The sequence below is a fragment of the Carlito syrichta genome, unplaced genomic scaffold (assembly GCF_000164805.1).
Source record: "Carlito syrichta isolate Samal-C Ts95f unplaced genomic scaffold, Tarsius_syrichta-2.0.1 Scaffold303583, whole genome shotgun sequence".
Lineage (NCBI taxonomy): Eukaryota > Metazoa > Chordata > Mammalia > Primates > Tarsiidae > Carlito > Carlito syrichta.
In genome coordinates, this window is record NW_007247679.1 from 169,113 (window position 1) to 185,450 (window position 16,338).

A 16,338-nucleotide genomic window follows, 5' to 3' on the forward strand; every position below is an offset into this window, starting at 1 on the left:
TGCGGCTCAGGCAATCCACTCACCTCAGCCTCCCAAAGGCGTGGGATTACAGGCTGAGCCACCGAGCCCGGCTTATTTGCCCATTCTTAATCAAATATTTTGTAAGATTTTTTTTCAAGGTCAGGCGTGGTGGCTCGATCCTTTAGTCCCAGCACTTTGGGAGCTGAGGCAAGAGGATTGCCTGAGCCTGAAGATTCCAGACCAGCCCAGGCACCATGGTGACCTAGTTACTACAATAAATAAATAAATAAATTAGCTGGTCATGGTAGCACATGCCTGTAGTTCCAGCCACTTCGAAGATTGATTACTGGTTCCCAGCAGGTGGATGCTGGGGTGGCCGTGAGCATACCACTGCACTCCAGCGTGGGCAATGGAGTGAGACGCCAACTCAAAAAAAAAAAAAAAATTTTTTTTCAGATCAACTTTTTGAGATTTATGGTTAGGAATTGTCTACTGAGAATTGCTTAGAGTTGTGCATATATGTACTTTACAAAATAATTGGAAGTAAAGTTTATATTAGTAGAGTTGGTACTGTTTGCCATTTAGTAAATCATTTGATAAGTTTTTTTGTCTTGTCATTTCAGAAGGAAAAAAATGTAATTTATAATTTTTTAAAATGTGAGTGATAGAGAAATTAAAGAAATATCGTAGATAGTGTTAATTTTCTGTTCACTAAAACTATTCAAAAAAATACATTACTCAAAAAATCAAATGCATAAATATTTATGGCTTACCACATCAGCTAGAAGACATTTAGACTCATTATTGCCAGAACTATGCTGAATAATTTTCAAACATTACACAAATATTACTTAAAACATAATGATATACTCTAATTGTCATGTTAGAAATGAGGTGTTCTGATGCCATGAAATTTAACTAAATTTAAATTATTCGACTACCCAAATTTTAAAATGGCAGCATTTAAATGGGAACCTAGATTTTTCTGATCCCAAAGTCCATTCATTTAACTACTATGCAAAATCAGCAATCATGTCTGTAGAAAATAATATTAGTGCAGAGCTCATAACTTGGTTAGATTTTATTAGTATAGAATTAAAGGAAAAGAAAATGAGTTTTAAATGGTGTAAGTTAATGTACCAATGATGAGTAGTCAACATTACAGAGGTATAAAAAGCACATTATAATTGTGATCAATAAACTAGCAGGATATTACATTTACAGGAGCAATTACATTAGAACATAAATAATTTGAAAGCTATTTTTAGGAAACCTCAGCCTCTTTTCCAGGACAGATGAAACTGTTAAAGGAAAAATATAATCTCATTATATTGTAAAAAATGAATAAATGACTACAGAAGAGTAATTAGTAATCATTTTTAGTTTATCCAGTATATAAAATATATATGATTAAAATACTCATGGCAAATATAAATTCAGTCACAAAGGATTTCATAAGCATCTTAAAGAAGGTTAAAAACAAAATTCAAGTTATTGAATATGTAATTTTCACACTGAACTAAATAGAAATGTTTAGTCTGAGAAGGTTTGGTTTGAGAATTCAACTTTAACCACTGAATTGAAAAAAATTATTGAACTAAATGTTCTCAGCAAATATTTTCCTCAGGTTTCAGTGTGCTGGTTATCATGTTCTTTCTCTTTCTATTAGATATTAAATCATGCAAAAATTTTATTGCATCTTTTTGACACATTTCGCTGCTTCTGCAAGCATAGGAGACTGCTTTCTTTGCCCAAACTTGCCAAATACAATGAAAAAATATTTGTCAAAGTAGTTAGAGACATTATGCTCATTAGACTAATTAAAAAATATATATATATATCTTAACACATATAATATTAAGGAAATTGTGATAGTACAGAGAAAAATAAGGAATTACGAGTTATGTAAGGTAAGCAAACAGGGGAGCTGATCTATTTGCTGTATGGATTTGTCTAGCTTTGTTTGCCTACTGACTGAATTTTGATGGGAAAAAATATATGCAAAGGAAGAGACATATTTTGTGGTCCAAGTAAGTTAGGATTACAAGAGTAATGGTTGATGTTATTTACTAAAGAAAAAAATGAAAAATATAGATAATTGACTCTCAATTTTAGATTAAACACAAAAAATAACAAAAACAGCTACTTTGTAGTACTATCAGGAGAATTAAATATAAGACAGAAATATCATAAGAAATAAAGGTGAACATTTTATAATTATGAAATGTTTTCATTCTTCAGAAAAAGATAAGACATTCAAATGTATTTGGAGCTAATGCCATCGGATCAATTTGTAAAGTTAAAAAAAAAAAAGAAAATAGAAAATAGAAAAATCTATAATTATAATGCAAGATTTTATGGCATACTTTCCAACTGTGAGAATCATCACAACAAAAAATAAGTTAAGTGTATATGATTTAAACAACAATATTAAAACAATTTATACAGTTGATGTATATAGAAAATACCAACAAATGCAAAATATTTATTCTAGTTTAGAGTATTATTTTAAAACTTTTTATAGTATAGGCCATAGAGTCTAAAAAAATTTTAAAATTGGACTAATACAGAGTATGCATTTTGAACACAATAAAGTCAATTTAAAATCAATAAAAATAAATTTCTTTTAAAATAACTTATTGCTAGAGATAAAACATTAGGAATTATAAAACAATTTCCAAAATTATATTAAAATTTGACCCAATAAAAATAATGTATATCAGTAAAATATATGCAGACATTGATTAAGAAATAAATGGAGATGCAAATATCGCATATAATTTTTTTAGAAAATACTTCAGAATTCACTGTAGAAGACCTAAAATAATTAATAATAAAAACAGAAAAGGTGGTATCACTGTAAAAGATACATTCAAAAGATAAATACAGTGTTCTTCCCTTATCCAAGTTTTGCTCTTGGTGGTTTGAGTGGTCAAAAATAATCCAAAATATTTACATACAATAAGACACTTTGAGAAAGACCACTTTCTGCTTTATTTGTTATCCTTACTAATCTCTTACTGTGTCTAATTTATAAAGTAAACTTTCTGATAGATACTTATGTACAAAAAAATAAACATAGTATATCTAAGATTTGTTAGTATATGAGGTTTCAGTGATTTACTGGGGTTCTTGGAATGTATATTCCATAAATAAAGGAGGATTGCTCTAATAATGACTTTACAAACATGTGTAGGCTGCCCATTACAAGATTTATACAAAGTAGTTATGTTCCCGTTCAAACAAAATTTGATAAAACTGACCAAGAACAAAGTACACCCTTACAAATACTGAAGAAATAGTATCTGGAGGTAGAAACATTCCCACAGCACATTGGAGAGAACCAATTCAAACAAAAAAAAGGCTCAGACCAGATTGCTATGCTGATGAAGTCTCGCTAACTTTAAAAAATATATTTTTTACACAAATTACTCTAGTAATAGAATAAAGGAAAAAAGTCCCACCTGTTTTATAAAGTCTAATATAATCTGTCCCTGGACAAAGATACTATGAGAATAAAAACTAAACTTGATCTCATCATGACTAAAAGCAATAATTATTTTAAAAACCAGCAATGCAAATTCTAAATAAATCACAAGTAAGTTATACTACAACTAACTTTAGTCTCTCTATAAATCAAAATTTGATTACTAATTTAAAATTGTGTAATTACCACATTTTAAAAAACTGATAAAAGTATATGTTATCTTCATAAGTGAAGAGTGATTTGATAAAATTTAATAAATAGTGGAACTAATTCATAAAAATAAATTTTCTATTAATGCAAATATTATTTTCAGAAAAAAATTCTACAGCAAACATTGCATCTGATGGGAAATGTGAAACTTCCACTCTGGGCTGAGAGAAGAAATCCTGTTATCAATTTCTACTCAAAATTTTACTAGGATTCTGTCAAATGCCACTGGCAAAGAAATGCATAAATAAATAAGGAAGAAATTCTACCAATATTTACCAGCAATACCACAATATAATTCAAAAATAATCAACAGAAAAATTGTTAGCATTACTATAATTTGTAAATCTACTGCAAGCACACTGAATGTGTGCTTTTCAATTATATTTGTGTATCATCTGTAAAGCAAAAATTAAATTTTGAAAAATGTTCACTTATTTTATTATCAGATAATAAAAAATACTTTAGCTGTTAAAGTCACACACAAGATCCTAAAAGAGAAAATCATAAAATACTCCTGAGCAGTGCAAAACACATAATTAATATGCAAAAATGAGCATCATATTTATATATAAAAAGCTTGTTAAAAATTTAAAAATGCAAATTCATTTGCAATAGCTACAAAAAAAAAGCCCTGCAAGTAAATTTAACAAAGAAGGTAAAAGACCTCTACAAAAAAAAACTATAAAACATTTATTATAGTAATTGAAAAGGATACAAGCAAATGGAAAGACATCTTATGCTCAAATAACCAAAATAGCATGGTACTGGCCTAAAAACATTAACCTATAGGTTAATGAAACAGAATAGAAAACATAGAATTTAGTACACATATGTAAAACCAACTGATTTTTGACAAGGGTGCCAATAACACTTATTGGAGAAAGCATAATCACTTCAAAAACTGTGTTGAGAAACTGAATATTCAGAATCAGAAGACTAAAACTAGGCTTCCGTCTCCACCCTGTACAAGTATCAACTCAAGATGAATCAAAGATCTAAATGTAAGACCCAAAACAATAAAACTATCATAAGAAAATATGGGGGGAATGCTTCAGGACATTTGTCTGGGAAAAAAAATTATAAATAAGACTTCAAAAGCACAGGTGGAAAAAGTAAAAATAAACAAGTGGGATTATATTAATCTAAAAAGCTACTATGCAACAAAGAAAACAATTAACAAAGTAAAAGAAAACTTGCAAAATGGCAGAAAATACTTGCATATTACTTATCTGACAGGGAATTGAAATTCAAAATGTGAAAGAAACCCAAGCATCTCAACAGAAAAAAATTAAGATAAAATAAAACAAAGAGCATGATTGTAATAGGGACAAAACATCTGAACAGGAATTTCTCAAAAGAAGACATTCAAATGACCAACAAATATATTTTTTAAATGTTTGACATCAATAATCATCAGGAAAATCCAAATCAAACCACAATGAAATATCTCTCCTAGATAGAATAATTATTGACAAAATGAGAAAAAAATAACAAATGCTGGTGAAGATGTAGAGATAAAATAATTCTTTTGTTTGTTTGTTTTTTGAGTTGGAGTCTCACTCTGTCGCTCAGACTGGAGTGCAGTGGCTACTCCCGGCCACCGCAGCCTCGGCCTGCTGGGCTCCAGTGATCCTTCCGCCTCAGCCTTCCAAGCAGCTGGAATTACAGGCATGCGTTACCACGTCCAGCTGATTTTGTGATTTATTGTAGAGATGAGATCTCGCTGCCCAGGTGGGTCTCAAACCCACGGGCTCAGGCAATCCACTCACCTCAGCTTCCCAAGGTGTGGGATTACAGGCTGAGCCACCGAGCCTGGCGAAATAAAGCAATTCTTATACACTGTTGGTGGGAATGTAAACAAGTACAGCCACTGTGGAAGGGGGCTTAAAAAAAAATCTACAAAATCAAAAATTAGGCTACGCATGTACTCAACCTTTGCACAGTTAAAAAAAATGTTCCCTTCCTGGAAACTGGCAACAGCACCTGCTGGCTGGGTTAAACTGTTAAACAGCTTTTTTTTTTTTTTTTTCCACTTCTGTGAACCCCGGTAGCATTACTTGAAAAGTACCTAGGCCTCCAGGATGTTGCAGTTTGGTCCACTTGGAAAATCCCAATGTGGTTTTGCCTGATTTAAGCAAGTCCCTACAGTTAATGGGGGCCCCTTGCTGTGGGACTGTTATGTCCAGCAGGCAAGTGGCCACTGACCTGGCTCTTGGCTAATAAACCTCTTCTTTTTATAACTTGTACTTTTGGTGTTGGTGTCTGTGAATTAAGTGCTCGGTCCCTATTTCATCACTATACAGAACACTATGAATGTTCCTCAGAAAAACTACAAATAGAAGTACCATATGATCCAGCAATCCCACTACTGGGAATTTATCCAAAAAACAAAACCATAATATCAAAGAGACATATGCACACCCGTGTTTACTGCAGTAACATTTACAAGAGCCAAGATAAGGAATCAACCTAAGTGTGCATTAACAGATGAATGGATAAAGAAAATGTAGTATATAACAATAGAACATAATTCAGTCATAAAGAAGAATGAAAATTTGTCATTTGCAGCAACATAGATATGAATGAAGGATGCTATGTGAAGTGAAATAATCCAGGAACAGAAAGTTAAATACCACATGTTCTTACTCTTATGTGGAAGCTAAAATATTGATCTCTTGTAAGTACAAAAGTAAATCAGAGACTATTAGAGGCTGGGAAGGATAGGAGGAAGGGAAGGGAAGCAAGAGATTTGTTAAAGAATACAAAATTACAACTAGATAGGTGGAAAACTCTAGTGCTCTAAACCAGGGGTTTCCAACATCCAGTTGCAAACTGGTAAGGTCCCTGGCCTGTCAGGAACCAGACCACACAGGAGGAGATGTGCCGTGGGTAAGCAGAGCTTAGCTTTCTGTCTGATCATTTGTGGCATTAGATTCTCAAAGATGTGGGAACCCTATTGTGAACTGTACATGCAAGGATCTAGGTTGCCTGCTCCTTATAATAATCGAATACCTGATGATTCCCTCGAGCCACTAACCCCATCCCTAATCCTTGAAAAAATTATCTTTCACCAAATTGGTCTCTGATGCCAAAAAGGTTCAAGATCACTGCTCTAAACTACAGTAGAATGACTATAGTCGAAAATATCACATAATTTTTAAGAGATAGAAGGATATTGAACATTCTCAATACAAATAAATGATAAATGTTTGAGATGAAGGATATGCTAATTACCCTGATCTGATCACTATATATGATATGTATCAAAACATCACCATGTAAACCATGAATATCTACAATTACTATTTGTCAGGTAAAAAATAAAATTAAAAACAAGTGGGAGATTGTAGAAAATTGATAAAATATTATGTACATAAATTGGTTAATCTGACATCATAAAAATGCTAATCCTTTGGCCTATAGAATCAAAGTAATTTTAAAATCGCCATAGTTTGTTGTGTGTGTGTATGTCTCTCTGTGTGTGTATAAATTATCAAACTGGTTCTTAAACAAACAAATTGTATGAAAAACTAATAGTAACAAACACCCAAGAGGTATTTGATGGCCATGGTCTGAGTAGATAATACTACTTTGTCAAATATTGCAATTCCTTATAAAACAGCTAGCAATGTATTGAACAGAGATACACAAGACAAATAATTAGAAATTTAGGTCCAGAATCACACCCAAGTACATAAAAGCATTTCCTGATGGGACAGATATTATAATGAGTATTGTGGAAAGGTCAGCAGTTTCAATAAATGTAGCACAATCAACTAAATGCTTATAAAACATAAAAACATGATTCTTTACCCTTATCTCAAATCATTCACAAAATGTAATTTAGGTAGATTATAGAGTTAAATGAAAATATATATATACCTGTAAGCTCCATTTAAGGTACTAATAAGTAATTTTGGATGACTATATAGCAGATTTTATTACAGAAAATCAACATGTATCTAACCTAAAACTAAAATATTTAATAAATCAGTGTGCATGTATTAACACTGATAATTTTTGTGTATCAAAATACATGATAGAGTAAAAAGAAGTCCACAGTGATATAAATTATATTTGCATTGTGTATGACAGATATGTAGAGCAAACTTTGTGGGAACTCTAGAATATGTAGATACATCACTGCAGAAGTGGTGTAAGTGACAAACATAAACAATCCAAATTAAAATGCTAAAATAATCAAATAAGCAATTCACAAAAGAGAATAAGTATGCAAATGTGTGGGCAAACTCATTAGTTATCAAAAAATCAACTTACAAATTGAATTCAAATTGGAATAAAACATTGAGAAATATTTTGAGCAACAAAAAATGTCAAACAATGGAAGTGAGAGAATAATTTGGAAAAACTATTTCAGAAGGTCTTTTGCTGTTATCTTAAATTCGAATACAAAGATGAAACAAGGACATTTGCAGACATTAAAAAGCTGAATAAATTCATCACATAAAAAAATGAACTGCAAAAATGTGTTTAAAAATATTATATAGGCACAAAGGAAATCTGGGTGTACACAAACATATGAAGGCCATGACAGATGGTACATCTGTCAGTATGTATAATTTTTTTAAAAAATATAATTAAATGTAATTTAGTGTTTAAAACAAAAAATAATAAAGATCTAGTGTGAAGTTTTAAACATGTCAAAAAGTAAAATATGTGATAAACTAGCATTAAGACTAAAGTAAGAAAATGGAGGTATACTATTATAATTTTACTTGAAATAAAATGTAACAAATTATAGATATTTAACATAAACTCTAACGAATCACTAAAAGCAATTAAACAAACAAAACATCTAATAAATCAACAAAGAATAAAATTCTGGAAAATCCTCAGTTATTCCAAAATAAGTCAAAAATAAGTAAATGTAAAGAACAAATAATGAAACAAGTATAAAAATATTAGGCTCAACTCCAACAATATTGATAATTATATCATAGGTAAATAGTATAAATGATCCAATTATAAGGTTGATATGGCAAAATTTCAAAGAAAGATCAGTCACAGTTATATGCTACCTAAAAAATCCATGTATCATTAATATAGAGATATATTAATAGTCAAAATATAAGATAAATGAATACTAATCAACATAGGTTATTTTAATATTCAACCAAAGCATGTAAAAGGAAATTAGATTTATTGAAAATAAAGAAGACAATTTGATAATAAAGTAGTAAATTTAACAAGAAGGCATAACAATTCTAAATATTTTTACACCTAACAACTTAGTTTTACAGTTTTTAAAACATAACTGACTGATTTTAAAGAAAAAATAGACAAGTCAACAATTATGCAAAATATTTCTCACAATCTCTAATCTCTCAATATTCAATAGAAGAAATGTTTTAAAAAACCAGTAAGTATATAGAAGACAACACGATTAAAAACTTGTTTTAAATGCAACTTTTAGCACACTGTACCACATAACAACATAATACAATAGCTATCACAAGATATTCATAAAGTTTATGAAGACAATTAATGGGTTTGAACATAAAAATCTCATTAAAATAAAAGTATTTCAAATGACACAATATACACTTTTTAACTACAATGATATTAAAGAACAAATCAATCAGAAAAATATTTGTAAATTATGCTTCCAGCAAAGGACCAATATCCAGAATCTACAATAAGTTCAAATAACTCAACAAAACAAAACAAAAACAAACTTCAACAAAAAATGAGGGAAAAAAGTGAGAAAAGGGTGCAAACAGACACTTCTCAAAAGGAGACCAAAAAGCATCTAAAAGCCAAGAAACATGAAAAAATGCTCAACATCACTAATTATTAGTTAAAACCACAGCAAGATATCTTCCACCAGTCAGAATGGCTGTCATTAAAAAGTCAAACAGGGCAACCCCCTCAGGTTTCCTCCCACTGTGGGAGCTTTTCTGTCCTCTCAATAAATCCTACTTAAAAACAAAAAAGTCGAAAAACAATAGATGTTGGTATGGATGCAGAGAAAAGGGAACACATATATACTTGGTGGGATTGTAAACTAGATCAACCTTTATGAAAAACAGTATGGAGATTTCTGACAGAACTAAAAATTATAAGTAACAGTCAACTCAATACCATTGGTTATATAACCAAAGAAAAATAAATCATTATATAAGAAAAGTACCTGAATTTGTATGTTAATTGTAACATTAACCAAAACAGCAAAGTCACACAAACCTAAGTGCCCATCAACTATTGACTGAATTAAAAAATATTACACCATGGAATATGCATCACAGAATACAATTCAGGCACAAAACCAAACAAAATCAATTCCTTTGCAGCAATATCATGGACCTTAAACATATTTCTATGAACTATTTCTTTCAAATTTTTCATACAATAGGATCAAGAGAGAAAGCAAAAACTATTTAATGTGAACAAATATAAGGCATAAAGAGGGAAAAAAGAAAACAAGTTTAGTAGCTATTTTTGTAACCTCATTAAATGGAATACATATGTTCTCAAGATTTGGTTTCTTCCACTAATTTTTTTTTTTGAAACAGGTGATTTGCAACATTTTAAGGTGCTTCATTTGTATAATGACTTGTTCAGCACCTAGAAAATTATTCTCAATCAAAATATATTCTCTAGTTTGAAAAAATGATGAAAAAGACTGAGGGGTGTAGAACAGGTTTAAAATATTGACCTTACCTCTTGAATGACTGGAGATTATCTCATTTCTGAAAATGAGCCACAATCAAAAGAAATATCAACACTTCTCAAGTGTAAGCTTGTGCTTGTAATTCTCCACAAAAAAAAAAAAAATTCCATTCTCTGCTCCTGTGTATCACATATTTTCTTTTTGTTTGTTCACGTGCTAATAAAAACAATCTTTCTTAGTCTTAACCTTATACTTTGAGCTATCCAATATGTTTACTAGCTAGTCTGGCAAAGTAAATACTATTGCGGTATGGATCAAAGAAAGAAAATAATTTACTTTTCCTTTTTTAAAAATACACATTTTTTTGGTTCTAAATTCTAAGTTTTTAAAAAATAAGATTCGATTACTTAGGAAAGAAAAGAGTAAGTAAACAAATAAGCTAATATATTAACTTATCTTTGACTTATTCATTTATTATATTAACATTTAATAAACTGCTATTTAAGCCAGGTTCTTTGACTCATAATACCCCAGAGCATATAAGAATCTATTTGTAGAGAAAACTTAGAAACAAAAATTGCAAACATATGATTCAATTTCTCAGTAGAATTATTTATAAGAAATTCTGAAAGCTCCTGATCATTTTGATATTTGTCTACTTTTTAGGAGTAGAAGTTTACCAGAGGTTCTGAAGTCAAAGGTGTTAATTGAAGGAAACTTTCCAGTATTTTTGTATCATAAAATGAGTTACAAACATTATAAGAAGAATGACAAGTGTGTGTGAGGAGGAGGCCCTTCTAAAACAAAGAGATAAAGGCCTTCCCCAAGTACAAAAAGAACGTGTTAGAGAGAAAGGAACGTAGCATAGATAATAGTGCTCATGTGTAACCCTGCTGCAACCTTGAGCTATGAAATACCTAACCAAAATGTATATTGCCAATAGGTTGCCTTATAAGGGAGAGGAAAAGACTAAAACATAAAGAAAGGGAAACAAAAAATATACAAGGCAATGCCCCGCTACGCTCAGGGCTCAGTCTTTGGATGAGAATCTGCTGAGCCGGCATGAATAAACGCTGCTTCCTTGCAAAGAAGCCTGGATATCCCATCTCTCCTGCCACAAGTGCACTGAGAGAGAGTTTGATATCATGGTACATCGAAAGGAACCAGAAAATAGTGTGAAGCATAAAAATAGAAATAAACATTTTAGTCAGACAATTGTTGGATGCCACATTAAGTATATTAAAATTTACTTTGAGGACAATGGGACATTATTAAATGATGAGAGCCCTGTACAAATATTTCCTTGGAAATGTATCTCTAGAGCAATGCCATTGGATTTGAGGATGCTGACAGCATGGGGAATCGAGATAAGTAATAAAAGCTGCCGGGCTCGGTCGCTCAGCCTGTAATCCCGCGCCTTTGGGAGACTGAGGTGAGTGGATTGCCTGAGCCCGCGGGTTCGAGACCCGCCTGCGCAACTTGGCGAGACCTCACCTCTACAATGAATGAAAAATTAGCCGGGGGTGGTAGCGCGCGCCTGTAATTCCGGCTACTCGGATGGCTGAGGCGGAAGGATCGCCGGAGCCCAGCGGGTCGAGGCTGTGGTGGCCAGGAGCGGCCGCTGCACTCCAGTCTGGGCGACGGAGTGAGACTCCAACTCAAAAAAAAAAAGCTGATGAATTTAATGAACAAGGTCAAGGGATATAAACAGGACAGATTAAATGAAGAGATTGATCAGAGAAGGGGATAAAGGGAAATGGGGTGAACGGAGGTTATCCGACAGACTTCTCATTTATAAAAATGTCTAGGTATTGTTTACTTTCACCAAAAGAAAGAAAACAGAAGGAGGAGATTAGACCACTAGAAAAATTTGGGAACAGCTTGTATCTTTTTAATGTCACTACATAGAAGACAATTCACTTGCTTAAATCTGTTTTGGGGGGAGGGTGGGATTGGCAGTTGAGGGAAACTACTAGGGGAGGAAGGGGCATACAGGGGTACCTGCATGGTCAATGCTTGTATGCCTAACCCTGAATTGGACCCCACATCCTTACAGTTAAAAAAAAAAAAAAAAAATCTGTTTTAAGGACAGAATTAGAAAAAAAAAAAAAAGTCATTGCTGTTGTTTTATTCAACCCAGATTAATTTATAACCAATTTTGGGTATTTGCTATTTTATAAAATACAAGGTTGGCAACTCCCTCATGTACTCTCCCACTGTGGGAGCTTTTCTGTCCTCTCAATAAATACTGCTTTAAAAAAAAAAACATGTAAGTAAAATCATATATCAAATATCTGTGTTTGTTTAAAAAAATCATTTAATAGCTACGTCTTTATATTACAATTAACTAATTGGATAATATAATTGTGAAGTAATTATAAATATAATTATAAAATAATTGTGTTGTATAATTATAATTGAAATTGTAATTTTGTTTTTACCATTTTACATGTGATACATATCTATGAGAAAGAATATTGCCTTAATTTTAGTAAAACATTTATTATATTACATTATTATATTAATAAATGTGGGATTGCATTGATAAAATTTGAAGTTATAGATTTAATTGTTGTTTATATTTTATGCTGAGATGAGGAAGAAATAGCCAAGTTAAAATAATAAGGGATACTTATTTCATAGTTGAGATTAAAATACAAAGATAGTCTCTTCACACCATTATGAAACTTCAGCTGTCTTATTAAAATCATCATAGGGTTTCCACAAAAGACTTTAAAGCAATTTTAGTAGTAAATAAAAATGACGTACACAAAATTATTTTTTAATTGCATTTATTTTAGTTTCCAGAAATAACAATTAATTAAACTTTGAGAAACTATTATATATTTCTATCTATATACATATATATATATACATATATAAATGCATTATAAGTATAGGACACTGAGAGAAGATCAAGATAAGCATTAAAGGTCTGTAATAACAGGAGCATAACAACTTTGCACAAAATAGAGTTGAATGTGCACAGCCTGATTTCACAGAAAAAAATATTTTAAAAAATATGTATGAAGCTGTAAGCAGGCAATTTTCTGTAATTTATCTTCCTACTGCATGCTATCATTACATCTTCCTGAATAAAGAGATCAGAATGAATTATGTAAATGCTTGATTGTGTTATCAAGCACTCTTGTACCTTGGTAATCACTGCTTGATTCTTTGCAATTTGGAAATAATGACCTCCAGAATGCTTACAACTTATTTGTAATCTGTTCAAGGAATCAATACAAAGATAGCTTTATATGAATAAAGAGTATCTCCAATTAAAAACCTGGCAACAATTGAGAAGTAGAAATAATTGTGTTTTATACAAATGTCTCTTTGAAAGAATGAAAATTATTTGAAAAAAAAATTTGAACATGAATTGCCTAACATTATCTAAATTAGCAATAGGATTATTCTTATTGACCTTAGTGAGACTCATTCATTATTTTAATATTTTAAAGTATAAATTATAGAATGTAAGTTCTAATTCTATCAACTAAAAATTAATTTATATAGATCTCATTACATCAGAGCACTATAGGCCAAAAGCTTCATAAATTACATACATTCCTAGAAAGTATGAACTTTCTTATGTGTATGTCTTTCAATTACAATCAGACTTTCTTTATCATTAGTGATTTTTTTGATGTGTTTTTGTAATATGTGCACCACGGAATTCATTAATCTACTGTTCATATGATTTTAAAGCTTCCAATTCTAAGAATTCCTAAAACTTCTATTAAGTATTATTTCTACATTGTACTTATACTAATTAACAATCCTGATATACACCTAATGTAAAATAACAAAACAAGACCCAAATACAACAAAATATTATTGTCTCATAAACCTCAAATGTATGACATCATTTTAAACAAATATATGAAAATATTACCCAATGAAAAATATTTAAATTAACATTATTTGAAAACAATTTGAGCATTAATTGCCTAATAGTATCTAAATTAGGTATTTAATTAATTAATTAAAAAAATTTTTTTTTTTTTGAGTTGGAGTCTCACTCTGTTGCCCAGACTGGCGTGCAGTGGCCGCTCCTGGCCACCGCAGCCTCGACCTGCTGAGCTCCAGCGATCCTTCCGCCTCAGCCTTCCAAGTAGCCAGAATTACAGGCGCACGCTACCACACCCAGCTAATTTCTTGATTTATTGTAGAGATGAGGTCTCGCCTGCCCAAGTGCATCTCGAACCCGCGGGCTCAGGCAATCCACTCACCTCAGCCTCCCAAAGGTGCGGGATTACAGGCTGAGCCACCGATCCCGGCTATTTAATTTATTATTAAGCAATCTCTTGAACTTGAGCATTCCGGGCCAATTTTTCTACATTGTCAAACATGCACATACAATATTGCAAAGCTCAAAGAAAATGTTATCAACATTAATTTTCTGCAATTAAAATTCTCATATTTTCGTATACATATACATACATATAAATATAATTAAAATGATCTTTAAAGCAGGTTGAAACAAATTTAAAAATAAAACAATAATAAAGATTTTAGAACATTTTCAATTTAAAAGTCACTTGAACTATATAAGAAAAGCTAAAAGCAACCTCACTGTTGGAACTTTTTAAACAATTTATAATAAAGGTTCAAAAACTTGACATGTTTATTCACTTGAACTTGGTCTTTGTTAACTGAACATCTCTTTTATTTTACAAATTATAAAATAAAGGTATAGAAAAAGACTCATGGGAAGAATATATATTTAAAAACAGAAAAATAGAAAGAGAGGAACAAGAGGGAGAAAGTAAATGTTGACTGAAAGGAAGAAGACATGGGCATTGAGATGAAAGAGATTATAAGTGAGAGCAAACACTAACAAAACAATATTGATCCAGTTTGTAGATAAGAAAATATTGTACAACAAAAATTGTGTTAGTCAGCAAGCCAGTGCCATGGGAATAAACCAAAGAATTGCAAAGGCAAAACAAAAGAGTTTATTCATATTCAGTACAGACTGGATGGAGCCAACACTACAAACAACATGGCCCAGAGGGGTGGGGTAAGGATGTGTTTAAGGTTTCTATAAGGAAGTAGGGCTAGTGGAAATCTCCAACAACTGCATTATTAGGTGTTGATGGCATAAGTCTTGTGCCTTGATGTTGTCAAGACAACATATCTTGTTCAACATATCTTGTGACTCCAGCAGGCGTTGGGCAGGTGAGCTGTCACTGAAGATTGGCTGGAAGACAAACACTTGGAATAGTAGAGCTTATTAATACACAACAAGCTGAGGGAGGTTACAAAACAATTATCAATAACTACCTTTGGGAGACAGTTCTGCCCTGGATTAGAGGGCAAGCGAGATAATTTGCTAAGAAAGCATGACAGGGCCAGGCAGTGTTAAAATGGTTGCACTTTAGCTAAGATTATTCCATTTTGGAGTTTCACCTGTTCAAAGTTAAACTGGGTGTGTTAGTCTATTTTGTTGCAATAAGGAAATACCTGAGACTGGGTAATCTATAACTACAATTTTTTTAGAAAAGATTTTTTTTTTTGGCTCACAGTTCTGTAGTCTGTATAAGAAATATGGTGCCAGCATCTTCTTCTGTTGAGGGCCTCAGGCGACTTCCACTTAAGATGGAAGCCAAAGGGAAGTCAATGTGTAGCGATCACAGAGTAACAAAGCAAATGAGAGAAACAGAGACAAAGAGAGAAAGAGGCAGGGAGAAAGAGAGAGAGAGACAACAGAGGAGCTTCCAAGCTCTTTCCAACTAGTTCTCTAGGGCACAAAGGCAACAAGCCATTCATGAAGAATCAGACTCCAGAATCCAAACACCTGTCACCAGTCCCCACCTCCAACACTGGAGATCAAATTTCAACATGAAGCCGGACTCGGTGGCTCAGCCTGTAATCCTGTCCCTTTGGGAGGCTGAGGTGAGTGGATTGCCTGAGCCCGAGGGTTCGAGACCCGCCTGGGCAGCAAGACCTCATCTCTACAATAAAAATCAAAAAATCAGCTGGGTGTGGTAGCGCATGCCTGTAATTCTGTCTACTCGGAAGGCTGAGGCGGAAGGATCGTCGG